The sequence below is a fragment of the Pongo abelii genome, chromosome 6, assembly GCF_028885655.2.
Source record: "Pongo abelii isolate AG06213 chromosome 6, NHGRI_mPonAbe1-v2.0_pri, whole genome shotgun sequence".
Classification (NCBI taxonomy): domain Eukaryota; kingdom Metazoa; phylum Chordata; class Mammalia; order Primates; family Hominidae; genus Pongo; species Pongo abelii.
The window spans coordinates 127,533,240-127,553,239 of record NC_071991.2 but is presented as its reverse complement, the minus strand read 5'-3'; positions in this window follow the sequence as shown (position 1 = coordinate 127,553,239).

Here is a 20,000-nt window from a genome sequence, read left to right as displayed (position 1 = left end):
TCCATTAGTTTGCTCATTTGTTTATTTTTATAATGTTTACCTTGAAACACTGCAATCACTCAGTCCACATCTACTGAGTGTCCCTGTAGATGTGACCCATTCCAAACCTCACTCTATATTAAAACAAAACAGAAGGCCTTTTAATATTCAATTTTGCACTGTCTCGAAAGTGATCCATTTGCATTTACACCAAATTGATATCCCTCTTTCTGTGCTTTTTCCCAAAATGAAAATGTCTTTCTGATGACATTTCCTATAACAAGCAACAATGAAGTTGCTTTTTATAAAAAGTATGAATTAAAAGAAAGTGTTTTCTTTAATCATCAATAATTCTTCCATCCAAAGAAAACCATTGGCATATATCTTTCCAAATTTCTTTCTCTGCTTTCAAGTTTTTTTCTTAAACAAAGATTAGACGATATCGCGTATACTGTTCTTTAAACAAAGGTGATCTTCTCTTGTTCATAAACATAGATCTACATTAATCTGACTTTGTTCTACATTGCTTAAGAAGAAAATATAACTGCTTAATTTTAGAAACCATAGTTTATTTAATTTTAGTTGTTCATACACATTATATTAAGCCTAGAAAGCCTCAACCACAACAAGCAGCAGGGAAATTTTCGTCTGTCCTTTGTATGTCAAATTTATCAGCACACACTTTAAATCTCTGGGTTCACATTCTCAAATATCTGCTTTAAGGGGAAAGGTATATACACAGTGTTTCTGATTTTAAGAATGAATGGATTAACTTGGTTTTTCATTCTCTTAGGAGTCAGAGAGAAGACAGAAACCAAAAGGCAGAGGCCATAATTCATCCTCATGTCTCCAGCACCTATCAAATAAACAGTAGTTCAATAAATTGGAAGTATTTACTTGGAGAATCAATAAAAGCTTCCTGGAAAAAATCAAGTTTCAGGCTGGGTGCAGTGGCTCACGCCTGTAATCCCAGCACTTCGGGAGGCCAAGGCAGGTGGATCACGAGGTCAGGAGATCAAGACCATCCTGGCTAACATGGTGAAACCCCGTCTCTACTAAAAATACAAAAAATTAGCCGGGTGTGGTGGCGGAAGCCTGTAGTACCAGCTACTCAGGAGGCTGAGGCAGGAGAATGGTGTGAACCTGGGAGGCAGAGCTTGCAGTGAGCCCAGATCACACCACTGTGCTCCAGCCTGGGCAACAGAGTGAGACTCCGTCTCAAAAAAAAAAAAAAAATGGAGTTTGAGCTGAGCCTTTGTGCCAAGGCAAATGTGAAAAGAGCCTGGATTTCTGGTGGTAAGAAAATATAAGCTAGACAGGGAACCAGGGGAGAGCACATGATACACAGCTGGGTTAAGGAGGAAACTTAGCCCAGCAGAGCAGAGACTTGACCCTGGGAGTGGTGGGGAAGGTAAAATACCAGAAGGTGGGCTAGAGGGCAAAGGATCTCACAATCCAAACAGAGGAGTTCACACCAGATGAAATGGAGAGACTTGGAAGGTTTCTAAGCAGGTAACTGATGAGGGCAATGCTGAAAATGGTGAACCTTGCAGGATGGTGCCTGGCAGAGATCCTCTAAGCAGGGAGCCAAATATGAGCCTCTTGGGGAAACCCAGATTTAGGATGATACATCTGGACTTGTGGATGGCAGAGGAAATGTCTGAGATGGGCTTGAAGAGAGATTTCAGTGGAAGAAACACGAGCCTGTGGTGAGTAATTGGTGCATGACTGGATATAGAAGGAGAAGGTGGGGAAAGGAAGTTCCAGCCCGTGTTAAAGGAGGGACAGGTAGCCACCTCCACGGCTGCCCCCACAACATCTCCCCATCCATTGTGACACTGTGTGAAGTTCCACAGTAAGAATTTGTTTTGATTATCTCCCCTACTGTTAAGCTTTCAAAAAGGAATTTCTGCTGGGAAGTGCTACTCAATGATTGAATCCACTCTCAGTGCTAGGAACATGATAGCTCTCTTTCCTTGCTGGGAAGAACAATGGAGGGGGTGTTGAGCTTAGAGCTACAATGGGGGTCCAAAAGATGCCTTGCCCCCACCTCACTCCTGAGTCCAAAGGACTCAAAGATGATGCCTGAGTGAGAAAAATAAACATTCCCTGGATGGGTGTGTCAAATAAAAATTATAGAAGGCCATTGTTTTGGACTAAGCTTCCATACCAGACCCCAGCAGACCAGACTAAAAATCAAAGCAGAGCCACCCATGCTAAGGACCCAAGATAGGTTGTTAACTGACCTGAGAAATCAGGAGAAAGAGATAACAGGCAATTTCCCAAACAGGCCAGTTTAAATCTTCAATGGGCATGATAATGAAGTTCCTTTGCTTTAGTCCTTACACAAAAAATGTGGCCTGAAGTCACCTGATGTTAACCAACCAGTTATTTTTCTATTGTGGTGTCTCACTGTCCCCACCTTAAAAGAAAAGTAGCTTTGGAAAGACCAACAGTCTTTATTTTTTGCTTCTGCGTTATCCAGCCCGTCTTTGTCTGTAAGGCCAAGCCCTTCTGCTTAGCTCATGAGAACACTCACTGTGTTTTATGGGATGAAGTGTTACCCTATTCTAGAATCTCAAATAAAGCCAATTGAGATCTTTAAACTGAATTTGATGTAATTTTGTCTTTTGAAAGGTGAAAATTGTAATTTTATAAAATAAATAGAGGAAGTTAGAGAAGGAGAAAGCACAAGCCTTCGAAGGAGGTTGTAGGAAAAACTTAAGAAAGCTCTGTTTTCTGTTTCTGACAATATAAACTGATACATATCAGAATAGGGCATCATCATTTCTACCTCCTCACCACTATACAAGCAGGGTGAAATCTATGTTTTTAAACAGTCATATTGAGGTATACATGACATATAATAAACTGCATATATTTATTTCTAAATTTTTATCATTCTCTTAAGAAACTCAGTCTATAAACTACATATATTTAAGACATGCAATTTGATATGTTTTGACATAGGTATACATACATGATGAAATCATCACCACAATCAATATCACATATCACAGATCTATCATCCCCAGTAAAATCTGTTTTTGAGAATCACTAAGAAAATCTCCAGCTGGAAAGAGATCATTGCAGCCTCCTTGCTTTGCAGAGGAGGAAATGAGGCCCCCAGAGGGGAAGCGACTTACACAAAGCCCCAGGGCTGATCTGGGCTAGAGCAGGCACCAGGAGCTCCAGCCTCAGACCCTGGTTCACTGCTTCATCCAATTAACCAAGGTAATTCTACTCGGCTCTAGGAAAAGACCATTTTAGACCAAATGCTTCTTCATCATCCTATCCCCCAGGAAGCTGTAATTCAGAAAGAGAAAGATGATAGCTCTCTTTAGAAAAGTGCCTTAATAGCATATTACTCTCTATGAAGATGATGTTAGGCACACTTCAACTTTCTCGCTGTTTAACCCCAGAAGGTGAGATAGCCTAACGGTAGGGTGAGTAGGCCACTATATGGGGCCATAGGAGAAAGAACCACAGATTGAAGCCTTCAGTAGAGTTACCAGACTCTAAAGCACTTCAAACTCAAAACTCTGAATGCCTTTGCCTATAGAAACATGGTTATTTGTAGTGCTTTTTGTCCCCCTGCCTTGGGTTTATTTGTACAAATAGCACTGGAGGACATCAGCCCCATGCAGATGGCAGCCCAGGGGTCACACTAGTCCTTCTGTTCTCACATTGGCAGACAGAGGTCTCTACTCTGGAGCCTTTGTGAGAGCCTGGGCACCTTTTGGAGCCTAAGCTGGAACTGAAGCTGGAGCTGCAGCCTGAGCCTTGCTTCGATACTTGGCTTTGCCCTTTGGCTGGCAGAGTCTGAGACCCTTGGCAATGCAGGCACAAGCACAATTCCCAAGCTTGTGTTGCAGAATTTTTGCTCCTCAGTTCAGCTAAAACTGGCTTCTTGTCACACAACCAGGAAAGATTAGGCACACAGACACATTGAAGGGTGAGTAGAGTGGAGTTTACTAGGCATAAAAGAAAAAAACTCTCAGCAAAGTGAGAGGGGATCCTGCTAACAGGCCCCCACCTCACAGATTGATTTCAGGCCACCACACAGGAGCTGAAGAGGCCAGGTTCTTCCCCCCACACAAGGTGTGAACTTCCCATGGCACCACCCCATCTTCCCAGTGCACAGGCAGGTCCCCAGTCTGTTGCGGGCAGGTGCAGACAAGACCCTGGGCAGGTTCCCTCATCTGCACAAAAGCATCTGATGTAAACACTTGTAGGGCAGGTCGGAGATTCTCCAGGGACCCCTCCCCATATCTGCCTCCTGCATCTATTATTTCCCCCTCTAAAGAAGTCCATCTATCTGCCTTTAGAATAAGGATAAAGATAAGGATAAGGGGCCAGGTGCGGTGGCTCACGCCTGTAATCCCAGCACTTTGAGAGGCCAAGGCGGGTGGATCACGAGGTCAGGAGATCAAGACCATCTTGGCTAACACAGTGAAACCCCGTCTCTACTAAAAATACAAAAAATTAGCCCTGCGTGGTGGTGGGTGCCTGTAGTCCCAGCTACTTGGGAGCCTGAGGCAAGAGAATGGCGTGTACCCGGGAAGCGGAGCTTGCAGTGAGCCAAGATCATACCACTGCATTCCAGCCTGGGCGGCAGAGCGAGACTCCATCTCAAAAAAACAAAACGAAACAAAACAAACAAACAAAAAAAGATGAGGGTAAGGATGAAGACCAATCTTAACTGCTTCATGCTGACAGGGGGCACTGTTTTGGGAAAACGGCAGTCAGCTCTCCCTCAGAGGCCTATCTAAGAGTCCCCAGGAAAAGGGGCCATCGTCCAAGTCCCAAGTTGCATGATCCTTTGGAGCTTGAGGGCCTGAAGGTGAGAAGAGACAACCTGGGTTATTAGAAAACATGTATCAAAATGAAATAAAGGAGGGTAAGAACAGTGCAAAAACCACAAGGCCTTTTACCAGTTTGCACAAGGAGAGGCAGGCCAAAAGCCAGACTGATAATAAAAAGCTTTTACCCTTTTGCCAGCATGTCAGGCTTCTGGGTTCTCTTCCCCCAAGCCCAATCCTAAGCCAATGAGTTGAAGGTTTGGAAAATAACTTTTTCCAGTTTGGAAGATGTATCCAAGGAGAGTATATTGTAGTACAGAGACACGATTACCTATCAGTGAAGAGAGCACAGAGGAGGAAAAAGGAAAAAAGAAGGCTTTCTTTTTTTTTCAAAGGAGCCCCAGGGGTTCAGGATGCATTTGAAAGGGGTACAGACTGAAGATGAATGGCTACTCATCTAGAAAGAGGGGAGTGAGGCATCCCAGGTTCCCTTCTCTTCCTAGAAAATATCCAGGGTACATGAGGGAGAGAAAGTGAGGTGTTCCTCCTGGCAACTGTGACAGGGTGCCACCCATGGGTATCAAAGTGGCTTTCACCCATGTTAACAGGGGGGCCTAGGGGGTGGGAATATCCGCTTTTACCAACATATGCCCTATCTCATCTGCTGTCAGTAGCCTTCAAGTTTTCTAGACCTCATTTATGCCATGGATACTAACATAACCTTTATCCATGAAACAGGAAGCTTGGCTTCATCAGCAGGAATCAGTCACACTCTGCTGTGCCTTTTAACTTCCATTATCATCTGCCTCTGGATCCCTCAGACCTGGTTTTATTTCCTAGGGCTTCAATCCAAAGCTTGGAGTTGAGTTTGGGACAAAAATGTGTCTCTGGAAGGGGGAGGCAGTGTTGTATGGATTCCTTATCATAAGTTGAATGCTAAGGTGAAACTATGGAATCAAGCCCTCCTCGAACAAGGGAGAGAAAAGGATGTCCTGTGACATGCCCAGATAATTGGTGGCTATAGTTACGCTTGCTGAGATTTAGGTATGTGGGGCTTGGCTTTAGTTAACTCCCTTGGTCTTACTTTCCCAAAAAGGAAACCTCCGGTTGATGGGCATTCTATTTATTCCCATCACCTGGCAGGATTCACAGGATAATTGCTCAGAACTAGAGTATTGATCCAGATTTTTACATCATCCATCCCTTTTGTTCTTTCTGAGCTGCAGCCAGGGATTGCTGGTTAGTTCACAAGAAAAAGCAAGGTTAGTATAAAATGTAGGCAAGAATTTAAAAACAACTAATGAGTCTAGAATTTAATGACAAATATATGATAAATTTTAAAACATAATTTCTCTCTCTTCAGTCCTCATTTTGTTAAAAACATATCAAGATAGGACTGAGTTGTTTGCAAAATAGACTTTAGTCTGATACTTGGCCTGATTATTTGCATAAAATGCAGCAAGAATAATTATTTTTGTATAACCCTTTTAGACTGGCTTTGATGGAATTCTGTTCCACAAGGAATCTCAGAAAGGACTTTCTAAAGCTGAGCCCAGCCATGGGTTTGTACCTTCAAATACCTGTGAGTTGGGCAAACTCCTCCCTTCTTGAGGTCCCAAGAACATGTGGTTCCTGGGCCTGTTGGAATGTGACATTCTTTACTCACCACAGGTTAGGAACCCTGTACAGGGAATGTGTAGACAAGGTATGAGGCCAGTTTTCCCAAGAGGCTTTTATCAGCTCTGCAAGTTGAGCGTGACTCCTTAAAGGGAAGCATACTCATCCAATCAAAGCTTTGGTAAAACAACCAGTTTCTCCAATCACATCCTGTTGCAAAAGAAAATGGATTCCTTTTGCACTGAGGCAAACAACTATATTGCCATAAGTTAAAAATACTCACAACTAGTTTCCAAATCCTAGGCCTGGCACAGTGGCTCACGCCTGTAATCCCAGCATTTTGGGAGGCCAAGGTGGGTGAATCACCTAAGGTCAGGAGTTCGAGACCAGCCTAGCCAACATGGTGAAATCCCATCTCTACTAAAAATACAAAAATTAGCTGGGCATGGTGGCAGGTGCCTGTAATCCCAGCTACTTGGGAGGCTGAGTCAAGAGAATCGCTTGAACCCAGGAGGTGGAGGTTGCAGTGAGCCAAGATCATGCCATTGCACTCCAGCCTGGGCAACAACAGCAAAACTCCATCTCCAAAAGAAAAAAACAAAACCAAACTCCAGAGAAGCCAGGCAGAGAAAGGGAGACAAACATGCTCCAAATTTTGTTCACAGGAGGATAGCTTACTCAATTATTAAAGGCCATAAGCAGCTCAAAATAAGTTTCCTTGACTCTGAGAAAACACGGATCAGCAATTTTCCAAGCAAAAGTCAAAAAGATTCTTTTAATTCTCTATTAGTTTAGTCAATTTGGTTAATTCTTTTTTTGCTTGATATTCGTGAACATTTCAGCTCTTCATGAGTCCTGTATGTTTTTCCTTTATTTCAATGTCATAATCTCCAAAGTTATCAGAAACCTCCATTTGACAGCACCTGTCAAAATTCTATAGCTGATTATAATCATCTTTTGAAGAGGATCAAAACAAGACAAAATCGTCTGTGAATAACAAAATGTCCAGGGTAGTTACAGTCAGAAAGATGAATGACAAAGAAATTTGGTTATCCCCGTGATTTACAATACATAACAACCTTAATTGTGATTGATAGCATATACTCAGACATTCGAATTTTTAAAATCCCATATAATTTTGGAACATGTATTAATATTATGTCCTAAAATATAACTTGAAGAAGATTAAACATCAATTTGGGAATCCCATGTACCTAAACATGTCAACTAATCCTGTTTACCTCTCTTCTGAATGCTCCAGGGGCCCTCTGTAGCATCCAAAAGCTAGGTATCAGGAAAGACAATTTTGAAACTGAAGTTTGATTTTGGGAAGCCTGTTAAATATGTTAGAGGTTTAAAACACTTGATGTTATAAAACAGAATTCCAGATTACCATAAGTTATTTATTTTGCCAAAATGGTGACTCAAAAATTTTTAAAAAATCAAAAACCTTTTATAACCCTTTTGAATGTAGTCAATGTTCACACACAGAATTCATTTTGCAAGATTAATTTTTTAGAAATCTTCCATAACTTGTTTAAACTTTTAGCTTTATCTTACCTAATTCAAAACAATCCTATAACCCCAGGCAAAAATTTACATTTTGACAACATCTGCATTTTACCAATAATCTTTAAGGCTGTTTTTATTTATCAAAGATTAAAGTCACATAAACTAAAAGGTACTACAGCTTTTATCTTCCCTTTAAAAACTATTTGATCCAAGTCTTTATCCTTCTTTAAGTCAATAAATTAGAGTTCTTTTTGTAGACATCACATACACAATACCTGTATTACTAAACAGAGAGGTAAAAGAAAATCCAGTAGCCATAAGATTTTTCATTTGCCAATCTCCTAAATGGATTATTGGCCTCTGGGTGGAGCCCTTTAAGAACAAGGCTAGGAAAATATGCCATTTTTAGGGCCTAATAAACAAATACAGCTGGAAAGCAAAAACAGATTTTGAAAGGGATCCATCCACCTTTAATTCCTGGGGATCCATAAGGAAAACAGAAGCCTCTCCCCTCTCATGCATGCATTAAGAGTGGCAAGGCAAATGGAGAAAAATATTTCAGTTAATAAGAAAAAACCCTTTTCCAGCAAAACAAGATTCAAGTAGAGAAAAACACAGCTGGGCATGGTGGTTCACACCTGTAATCCCAGCACTTTGGGAGGCCAAGGAGGGTGGATCACCTGAGGTCAGGAGTTTGAGACCAGCCTGACCAACATGGAGAAACCTCATCTCTATTAAAAATACAAAATTAGCTGGGTGTGGTGGCACATACCTGTAATCCCAGCTACTCAGGAGGCTGAGGCAGGAAAATCGCTTGAACCCAGGAGGTGGAGGTTGTGGTGAGCTGAGATCACGCCATTGCACTCCAGCCTGGGCAACAAGAGTGAAACTCCATCTAAAAAAAAAAAAAGAAGAGAAAAACATAAAGGCATTTTAAACATACTCATAACTTGGATATCCACTTTTAATTAAGATGAGCATTCTTTAAGAAAGTCCTTTTAAATCCATTGTTATCCAACTTTAGCCATGCCAAGCAGCCAATATTTCTGGCTTTCAAACTTTATTAAAAGCTCAGAGAAAGGAAAATCCAAGGCGTTCATGGAGGGGAAGAGAATCAACAAACGGCAAAAAAGTAATGCAGATGTCAAACCAGAAAGAACTCATTCCCTAAGCCAGGACTGAACCTAGGCTGTCATTGTAAAATGGCAGATGCTAAAATAAAGCATTGCCTTGTGGTTACAGGTCACACTTCCAAGGATGTAAAACAAGATGGAGACCTGCAGCAAAGTTTGCTAGTGACCATACAGAAGGATATGCAAAGCACACCAGATTGGCTACAGCTTAAGACAAACCTCACAAATCCTTTTTCATAATTAAAACTTTACAGAGAATATTAGCTGTGTTAGTTGGGGTCCTGGCCTAGTAAAATGTCCTCTAAAAAGAATAAAAAAGCCTCACTTAAAAGTTAACTCCTGACCTGCTGGAGAAAAAGAAAACAAAACAAAACAAAACAAAAAGCTTAAATGCAGGGCTGTGTTAACTGCTGACAGGGTGGAGAAAAGAAAAAGATGCCTTGGGAGGAACATTTTATTCTTATGCAAATAGATTCCTGCAACAGGGAGAGAAACTTAATTGCTGTCTGATGGAGCTGGACCCCTTGGCCACGGAAGAGGAAGACTCCATGGATGCATAGCAGGGAAGGCTGGCCAGCCTGCCATGCAGCACCCTTGGGAGCCCCAGCCGCAGCCAGGAAGGGAGCAGGGAGCTGCTATTCGCCCATCCATCCTGCACGAGCCTGCAGCCACTGGGGTCAGGTGGTGCACAGTTGCCTCTACCCTCAGAAGAAGTCTGAGGACAAAAAGGCTTAGAAGCAAAAGGGAAAAAGATTTTTTGGTTCACATCTTACCCTTCCTCAAGTCGCTGTTCAGGTGCCAAAATTTTGCAGAATTTTTGCTCCTTAGTTCAGCTAAAACCAGGTTCTTGTCACAAGACTGGGAAAGATTAGGCATGCAGGCACATTGAATGGTGAGTAAAGTGGAATGTATTGAGCTAAAAGAAAAAAAAACTTTCAGCAAAGCAAGAGGGGTCCTGCTAACAGGCCCCCACGTCACAAATTGATTCCATGCCACCACATGAGCTGAAGAGGCCAGGTTCCTCCCCGCTGCACAAGGCTCAAAATTCCCATGGCTCTACCCCATTCTCCCAGTGCACAGGTGGGTCCCCAGTCCATTGCAGGCATACACAGACAAGACCCTGGGCAGGTTCCCTCATCTGCACAAAAGCATCTGATGTAAACATTTGTGGGGTGGGTCAGAGGTTCTCTAGGGACCTCCTTACCTGCCTCCTGCATCTATCACTTGGGGTGGGTAATGTAGGCAAGTCGATTGAGCTCGCAGCTGATGCCCTTTGGGATCTTAGGCTTAACCTCCTTGGGCTTTACAAGGGCCTTGATAGCCTTGGCACACACATCTTCTTTAGGACCTTCTTGTGCTTCTTGGAAAAGCACATGTTCCTCAGGAACATGGGGTCCACCCCCTTAAAAGATGCATATGTTTGTGATGAGGGTTTCCTGATACCATTTCTGTGCCATTTTCAGGACTGGTTGTGTGTGGTATGGTTGTTGGACTTGGCCATGTCTGCACCATAACCTGTGGCTCCCGAAGTGATTGGCACTGGAGGAGAAAAGCTACTTGTAGTAAAATGAGTTCTACAGCACTATTAATAAACTATTAATGATATGTTTCAAAAGATTATGAATTAAATAGACTTTGGTACTCTCACAGGGAAATACATAAACTCATGGTTGGTGGAAGTAGGATGAACCTAGGAGGCAGAGATGCAGTGAGCCAAGATCAAAGTTTAATCAACCAAATTTTAAACAAAATTTTTCATCCCAGGAAGATGAAGGTTGTATCAGTTTCTTGATTCTCTGGAACCATGAACAAGGCTCGATTCTCTGGAACCATGAATATTTAAAACCTTATGGGATTTTTTTTGTTTTGACAAATGTACCATGGCCATGTAAGATGTTAACATTAGGGGATCCTTGGTGATCTAGTGGCTGGGAAAAAAAAAAATTACTGGTAGCTGGGTGAAGGTATACAGGAACTCTCTGTATTATGTTGGCAACTTTTCTGAAAATCTAAAATTATTCCAAAGATTATTTCAAAATAGAAAGTTTATTTTATAAAACTTTCTGAAAAACCACATACCAAAAACAATGAAAAGGCAAATAATGTACAAGGGGAAATATTTACAGCATGTATAATAAAGGGTTAATATCCTTACTATGTAGAAACCACCTACAAAACTCTATAAGAAATATCTTGTAAAAAATAAATAATCAGTCTCTGTTCCAAGATGGCCGAACAGGAACAGCTCTGGTCTGCAGCTCCCACCGTGATCAACACAGAAGATGGGTGATTTCTGCATTTCCAACTGCGGTATCTGGTTCATCTCATTGGACTGGTTGGACAGTGGGTGCGGCCCACGGAGGGCAAGCCAAAGCAGGGCGGGGCATTGCCTCACTCGGGAAGTGCAAGGGATCGGGGGATTTCCCTTTCCTAGCCAAGGGAAGCCGTGACACACTGTACCTGGAAAAACAGGACACTTCTGCCCAAATGCTGTGCTTTCCCCATGGTCTTAGCAACTGGCAGACAAGGAGATTCTCTCCCGTGCCTGGCTCAGTGGGTCCTGTGCCCATGGAGCCTTGCTCACTGCTAGCGCAGAAGTCTGAGATCGACCTACAAGGCTGCAGCCAGGCTGGGGGAGGGGCGTCCACCACTGCTGAGGCTTGAGTAGGTAAACAAAGCAGCCAGGAAGCTGGAACTAGGCAGAGCCCAACACAGCTCAGCAAGGGCTACTGCCTCTATAGACTTGATCTCTGTGGGCATGGCATAGCTGAACAAAAGATAGCAGACAACTTCTGCAGACTTAAAAGTCCCTGTCTGACAGCTCTGAAGAGAGCAGTGGTTCTCCCAGCACGGTGTTTGAGCTCTGAGAATGGTCAGACTGCCTCCTCAAGTGGGTCCCTGACCTCTGTGTAGCCTAACTAGGAGACACCTCCCAATAGGGGCTGACAGACACCTCATACAGGCGGGAGCCTCTCTGGGACAAAGCTTCCAGAGGAAGGATCAGGCAGCAATATTTGCTATTCTGCCATATTTGCAATTCTGCAGCCTCCACTGGTGATACCCAGGCAAACAGGGTCTGAAGCAGACCTCCAGCTAACTCCAACAGATCTGCAGCTGAGGGACCTGACTGTTAGAAGGAAAACTAACAAACGGAAAAGAATAGCATCAACATCATCAAAGAGGACATCCACACCAAAACCCCATCTGTAGGTCACCAACATAAACAACCAAAGGTAGATAAAACCACAAAGATGGGGAGAAACCAGAGCAGTAAAGCTGAAAATTCTAAAAACCAGAGCACCTCTTCTCTTCCAAAGGATCACAGCTCCTCACCAGCAATGGAACAAAGCTGGACGGAGAACGATTTTGACAAGTTGACAGAAATAGGCTTCAGAAGGTCGGTAATAACAAACTTCTCCGAACTAAAAGAGCATGTTCTAACCCATCGCAAGGAAGCTAAAAACCTTGAATAAAGGTTAGATGAGTGGCTAACTGAATAAACAGTGTAAAGAAGACCTTAAATGATCTGATGGAGCTGAAAACCATGGCACGAGAACTTCGTGACACATGCACAAGCTTCAATAGCCAATTCGATCAAGTGGAAGAAAGGGTATCAGTGATTGAAGGTCAAATTAATGAAATAAAGTGAGAAGACACATTTAGAGAAAAAAGAGTAAAAAGAAATGAACAAAGCCTCCAAGAAATATGGGACTATGTGGAAAGAACAAATCTACATTTGATTGGTGTACCTGAAAGTGATGGGGAGAATGGAACCAAGTTGGAAAACACTCTTCAGGATATTATCCAGGAGAACTTCCCCAACCCAGCCAAGGCAGGCCAACATTCAAATTCAGGAAATACAGAGAACATCACAAAGATACTCCTCAAGGAAAGCAACCCCAAGATACATAGTCATCAGATTCACCAAGATTGAAATGAAGGAAAAAAAGTTAAGGGCAGCCAGAGAGAAAGGTCGGGTTACCCACAAAGGGAAACCCATCAGACTAACAGTGGATCTCTCAGCAGAAACCCTACAAGCCAGAAGAGAGTGGGGGCCAATATTCAACATTCTTAAAAAAAAGAATTTTCAACCCAGAATTTCATATCCAGCCAAACTAACCTTCATAAGTGAAGGAGAAATAAAATCATTTACAGACAAGCAAATGTTGAGAGATTTTGTCACCACCAGGCCTGCCTACAAGAGCTCCTGAAGGAAGGACTAAACATGGAAAGGAACAACTGGTACCAGCCACTACAAAAACATGCCAAACTGTAAAGACCATCGATGCTATGAAGAAACTGCATCAATTAATGGGCAAAATAAACAGCTAACATCATAATGACAGGATCAAATTCACACATAGCAATATTAACCTTAAATGTAAATGGGCTAAATGCACTAATTAAAAGACACAGACTGGCAAATTGGATAAAGAGTCAAGACCCATCAGTGTGCTATATTCAGGAGACCCATCTCACATGCAGAGACACACATAGGCTCAAAATAAAGGGATGAAGGAAGATCTACCAAGCAAATGGAAAGCAAAAAAAGCAGGAGTTGCAAACCTAGTCTCTGATAAAACAGACTTTAAATCAACAAAGATCAAAAGACACAAAGAAGGCCATTACATAATGGCAAAGAAATCAATTCAACAAGAAGAGCTAACTATCCTAAATATATATGCACCTAATACAGGAGCACCCAGATTCATAAAGCAAGTCCTTAGAGATCTACAAAGAGACTTAGACTCCCACACAATAGTAATGGGAGACTTTAACACCCCACTGTCAATATTAGACAGATCAATGAGACAGAAGGTTAACGAGGATATACAGGACTTGAACTCAGCTCTGCACCAGGTGGACCTAACAGACACCTACAGAACTCTCCACCCCAAATCAACAGAATATACATTCTTCTCAGCACCACATCTCACTTATTCCAAAATTCACCACGTAATTGGGAGTAAAGCACTCTTCAGCAAATGTAAAAGAACAGAAATCACAACAAATTGTCTCTCAGACCACAGTGCAAGCAAATTAGAACTCAGGATTAAGAAACTCATTCAAAACTGCACAACTACATGGAAACTGAACAACCTGCTCCTGAATGACTACTGAGTAAATAAAAAAATGAAGACAGAAATAAAGATATTCTTTGAAACCAATGACAACAAAGACACAACATACCAGAATCTCTGGGACACATTTAAAGCAGTTTGTAGAGGGAAATTTATAGCACTAAATTCCCACAAGAGAAAGCAGGAAAGATCTAAAATTAACACCCTAACACTACAATTAAAAGAACTAGAGAAGCTAGAGCAAACAAATTCAAAAGCTAGCAGAAGGCATGAAATAACTAAGATCAGAGTGGAACGGAAGGCAATAGAGACACAAAAAACCTTCAAAAAATCAATGAATCCAGGAGCTGGTTTTTTGAAAATATCAACAAAATTGATAGACCCCTAGACAGACTAATAAAGAAGAAAAGAAAAGAATCAAATAGACACAATAAAAAATGATAAAGGGGATACCACCAATCCCACAGAAATACAAACTACCATCAGAGAATACTATGAAGACCTCTACGCAAATAAACTAGAAAATCTAGAAGAAATGGATAAATTCCTGGACACATACACCCTCCCAAGACTAAACCAGGATGAAATTGAATCTCTGAATAGACCAATAACAGGCTCTGAAATTGAGGCAATAATCAATAGCCTACCAACCAAAAAAAGTCCAGGACCAGAAAGATTCACAGCCGAATTCTACCAGAAGTACAAGAGGAGCTGGTACCGTTCTTTCTGAAACTATTCCAATCCGTAGAAAAAGAGGGAATCCTCCCTAACTCATTTTATAAGGCCAGCATCATCCTGATACCAAAGCCTGGCAGAGACACAACAAAAAAAAGAGAATTTTAGACCAACATCCCTGATGAACATCAATGCGAAAATCCTCAATAAAATACTGGCAAACCTAATCCAGCAGCACATCAAAAAGCTTATCCACCATGATCAAGTCGGCTTCATCCCTGGGATGCAAGGCTGGTTCAACATATGCAAATCAATAAACGTAATCCATGACATAAACAGAACCAGCGACAAAAACTACATGATTATCTCAATAGAGGCAGAAAAGGCCTTCAACAAAATTCAACACCCTTCATGCTAAAAATGCTCAATAAACTAGGTATTGATAGAACATATCTCAAAACAATAAGAGCTATTTATGACAAACCCACAGCCAATATCATACTGAATGGGCAAAAACTGGAAGCATTCCCTTTGAAAACTGGCATAAGACAAGGATGCCCTCTCTCACCACTCCTATTCAACATAGTGTTGGAAGTTCTGGCCAGGGCAATCAGGCAAGACAAAGAAATAAAGGGTATTCAGTTAGGAAAAGAGGAAGTCAAATTGTCCCTGTTTGCAGATGACATGATTGTATATCTAGAAAACCCCATCATCTCATCCCAAAATCTCCTTAAGCTGATAAGCAACTTCAGCAAAGTCTCAGGATACAAAATCAATGTGCAAAAATTACAAGCATTCCTAGACACCAATAACAGACAAACAGAGAGCCAAATCATGAGTGAACTCCCATTCACAATTACTACAAAGAGAATAAAATACCTAGGAATCCAACTTACAAGGGATGTTAAAGACCGCTTCAAGGAGAACTACAAACTACTGCTCAACGAAATAAAAGAAGACACAAACTAATGGAAGAACATTCCATGCTCATGGATAGGAAGAATCAATATCGTGAAAACGGCCATACTGCCCAAGGTAATTTATAGATGCAATGCCATCCCCATCAAGTTACAAATGACTTTTTTCACAGAATTGGAAAAAATTACTTTAAAGTTCATATGGAACCAAAAAAGAGCCCGCATGGCCAAGACAATCCTAAGCAAAAAGAACAAAGCTGGAGGCATCACGCTACCTGACTTCAAACTCTACTACAAGGCTACAGTAACCAAAACATCATGGTACTGCTACCGAAACAGATATATAGACCAATGGAACAGAACAGAGGTCTCAGAAATAACACCACACATCTACAACCATCTGATCTTTGACAAGTCTGACAAAAACAAGAAATGGGGAAAGGATTCCCTATTTAATAAATGGTGCTGGGAAAACTGGCTAGCCATATGTGGAAAGCTGAAACTGGATCCCTTCTTTACACCTTATGCAAAAATTAATTCAAGATGGATTAAAGACTTAAATGTTAGACCTAAAACCATAAAAACCCTAGAAGAAAACCTAGGCAATACCATTTAGGACATTGGCCTGGGCAAGGACTTCATGACTAAAACACCAAAAGCAATAGCAACAAAAACCAAAATAGACAAATGGGATCTAGTTAAACTAAAGAGCTTCTTCACAGCAAAAGAAACTACCATCAGAGTGAATAGGCAACCTACAGAATGGGAGAAAATGTTTGCAATCTACCCATCTGACAAAGGGCTAATATCCAGAATCTACAAAGAACTTAAACAAATTTAGAAGAAAAAAACAAACAACCCATCGAAAAGTGGGCAAAGGATATGAACAGACATTTCTCAAAAGAAGACATTTATGCAGCCAACAGACACATGAAAAAATGCTCATCATCACTGGTCGTCAGAGAAATGCAAATAAAAACCACAATGAGATACCATCTCATGCCAGTTAAAATGGCGATCATTAAAAAGTCAAGAAACAACAGAGGCTGGAGAGGATGTGGAGAAATAGGAATGCTTTTACACTGTTGGTGGGAGTGTAAATTAGTTCAACCATTGTGGAAGACAGTGTGGCGATTCCTCAAGGATCTAGAACTAGAAATACCATTTGATCCAGCTATCCCATTAATGGGTATATACCCAAAGGATTATAAATCATGCTCCTATAAAGATACACGCACATGTATATTTATTGCGGCACTATTCACAATAGCAAAGACTTGGAACCAACCCAAATGTCCATCAATGACAAACTAGATTAAGAAAATGTGGCACAGGCCAGGCATGGTGTTTCATGCCTGTAATCCCAGCACTTTGGGAGGCTGAATCAGGCAGATAATCTGAGGTCAGAAGTTCGAGACCAGCCTGACCGACATGGAAAAACCCCATCTCTACTAAAAATACAAAATTAGCCGGGTATGGTGGCACATGCCTGTAACCCCCAGCTACTCAAGAAGGCTGAGGCAGGAGAATCGCTTGAACCCAGGAGGCAGAGGTTGCGGTGAGTCGAGATCTTGCCACTGCACTCCAGCCTAGGCAACAAGAGCGAAACTCGGTCTAAAAAAAAAAAAAGAAAAGAAAACGTGGCACATATACACCATGGAATACTATGCAGCCATAAAAAAGGATGAGTTCATGTCCTTTGCAGGGTCATGGATGAAGCTGGAAATCATCATTCACAGCAAACTATCACAAGGACAGAAAACCAAACACCACATGTTCTCACTCATAGGTGGGAATTGAACCATGAGAACACTTGGACACAGGGTGGGGAACATCACACACTGGGGCCTGTCAGGGGGTGGGGGGCTGGGGGAGGGATAGCATTAGGAGAAATACCTAATGTAAATGACGAGTTAATGGGTGCAGCACACCAACATGGCACATGCATATGTATGTAACAAACCCGCACATTGTGCACATGTACCCTAGAACTTAAAGTATAAAAATAAATAGATAACCTATAAAAAAAGAAAAATAATAATTCTTTTGGATTGAAATTATTTCTATAAAACTTCATTCATTAAAAATTGCTTGTTTCATTTGACCAACCCTAAAAAAAAAATGAATAATGACAAAAATAAGCAGCTCTCTCTCACACACAGAGAGAGAGAGAGAGAGAGAGAGAGAGACAGAGAGAGAGAGATGACCAAACTCTTTTTTAAGTTCAATACCTGCAGTAATCACAGAAATGATATTTTAAAAAATAAGATGCCATTTTTTTTCACCAATCAGGTTAGTAAAGTTGTTAGGTTTTTTGTTTTTTGTTTTGCTTTGTTTTTTTGCTGTGGTAGGTTGTTTTTGGGGGGGGGTTCTGTTTGTTTGTTTGTTTGTTTGTTTGTGTTTGTTTGTTTCTTTTGAGACAGAGTCTCGCTCTGTCACCGAGGCTGGAGTGCAGTGGCACGATTTCAGCTCACTGCACCTCTGCCTCCCAGGTTCAAGCAATTCTCCTGCCTCGGCCTCCCGAGTAGCTGGGATTACAGGCACATGTCACCACACCTGGCTAATTTTTGCATTTTTAGTAGAGACAGGGTTTCACTGTGTTGGTCAGGCTGGTCTCAAACACCTGATCTCAAGAGATCTGCCCTCCTTGGCCTCCTAAAGTGCTGGGATTACAGGAGTGAGCCACCATACCCAGCCAATGTGGTAGGCTGTTTTTTGTTTGTTTGTTTTTAATACTACCCAGAGTTGGTGAAGGTTTGAGGAAATGAGCAGTACAGGAAGTGTGTACACTGTTACAGCTGTTCCAAGAGTGGGATTTGGCAATTCCAAGGCAAAAACTTACAGATATGTGCCTACTATTCTACTTTCAGGAATTTATTCTAAGGAAAATCACCACGGATACACAAAAAGATGTACCTAGGATTTATGCTGTTTAAAATGATGAAAAATTAGAAAAATCCTAGTGTCTTCTAATTGCCAGTTGGTTAAATCAAGCAGAGCAAATTCACACCAGACATAAGGCTACCATTAGAAATGATACATATAAGAGCCAGCCAGGCATGGTGACACACTCCTGTAGTCCCAGCTACTGGGAAAGCTGAGATGGAAGGGTCCCATCCCTTAAGCCCAGGAATTCAAGTCCCTCCTGGGCAACATAGCAACAAGATCCTACCTCTTTAGGAAAAAAAAAAAAAAAAAAAGGTATATAAGAATGCTAAGAAATCTGGCCAGGCAGGGTGGCTCACACCTGTAATCTCAGCATTTTGGGAGGCCAAGGCAGGAGGGTCATGTGAGCCCAGGAGCTTGAGACCAGCCCTGGCAACATAGCAAGACCCTTACTCTACAAAAATTACAAAAATTAGCCAGGCGTGGTGGCAAGCACCTGTGGTCCCAGCTACTTGGGAGGCTGAGGTAAGAGGATCCCTTGAGTCTAGGAGGTCGAGGCTCCAGTGAGCCATGGGCATACCACTGCACTCCAGCCTGGGTGGCAGAGAGAGACATTGTCTCAAAAAAAAAAAAGAAAGGAAGGAAAGGAAAGGAAAGGAAAGGAAAGGAAAGGAAAGGAAAGGGAAAGAAGGAAGGGAGGGAGGGAGGGAGGGAGGAAGGAAGGAAGGATACTAAGAAATTCAAAGATGTGAAAAGATATTCACAGAATATTAAATTGTTTGGGGTTTTGTTGTTGTTTTTAACTTTTAAGTTCAGGGGTTGATGTGCAGGTTTGTTAAATAGGTAGACTCCTGTCATGGGGGTTTGTTGTACAGATTATTTTGTCACCAAGATATTAAGCCTAGTACTCACTAGTTATTTTTCCTGATCCTCTCCCTCTTCCCACCCTCCAACCTCCGATAGGCCCCAGTGTTCTCTTCTATGTGCCATATGTTCTCATCATTTAGTTTCCACTTATTAAATATAAGTGAGAACATGAGGTATTTGGTTTTCTGTTCCTGCAGCAGTTTGCTAAGGATTATGGCCTCTAGCTCAATCCAAGTTCCTGCAAAGGACATGATCTCATTCTTTTTTTTTGGCTGCATAGTATTCCATGGTGTATATGCACCACATTTTCTTTATCCAGTCTGCCATTGATGGGCATTTAGGTTGATTTTGTGTCTTTGCTATTGTGAATAGTGCTGCAATTAACATGCAAATGCGTGTCTTTATTATAAATGATTTCTATTCCTTTGGGTATATACCCAGTAATGGGATTGCTGGGTTGAATGGCAGTTCTGTTTTTAGCTCTTTGAAGAATCGCCACACTGCTTTCTACAATGGTCGAACTAATTTACA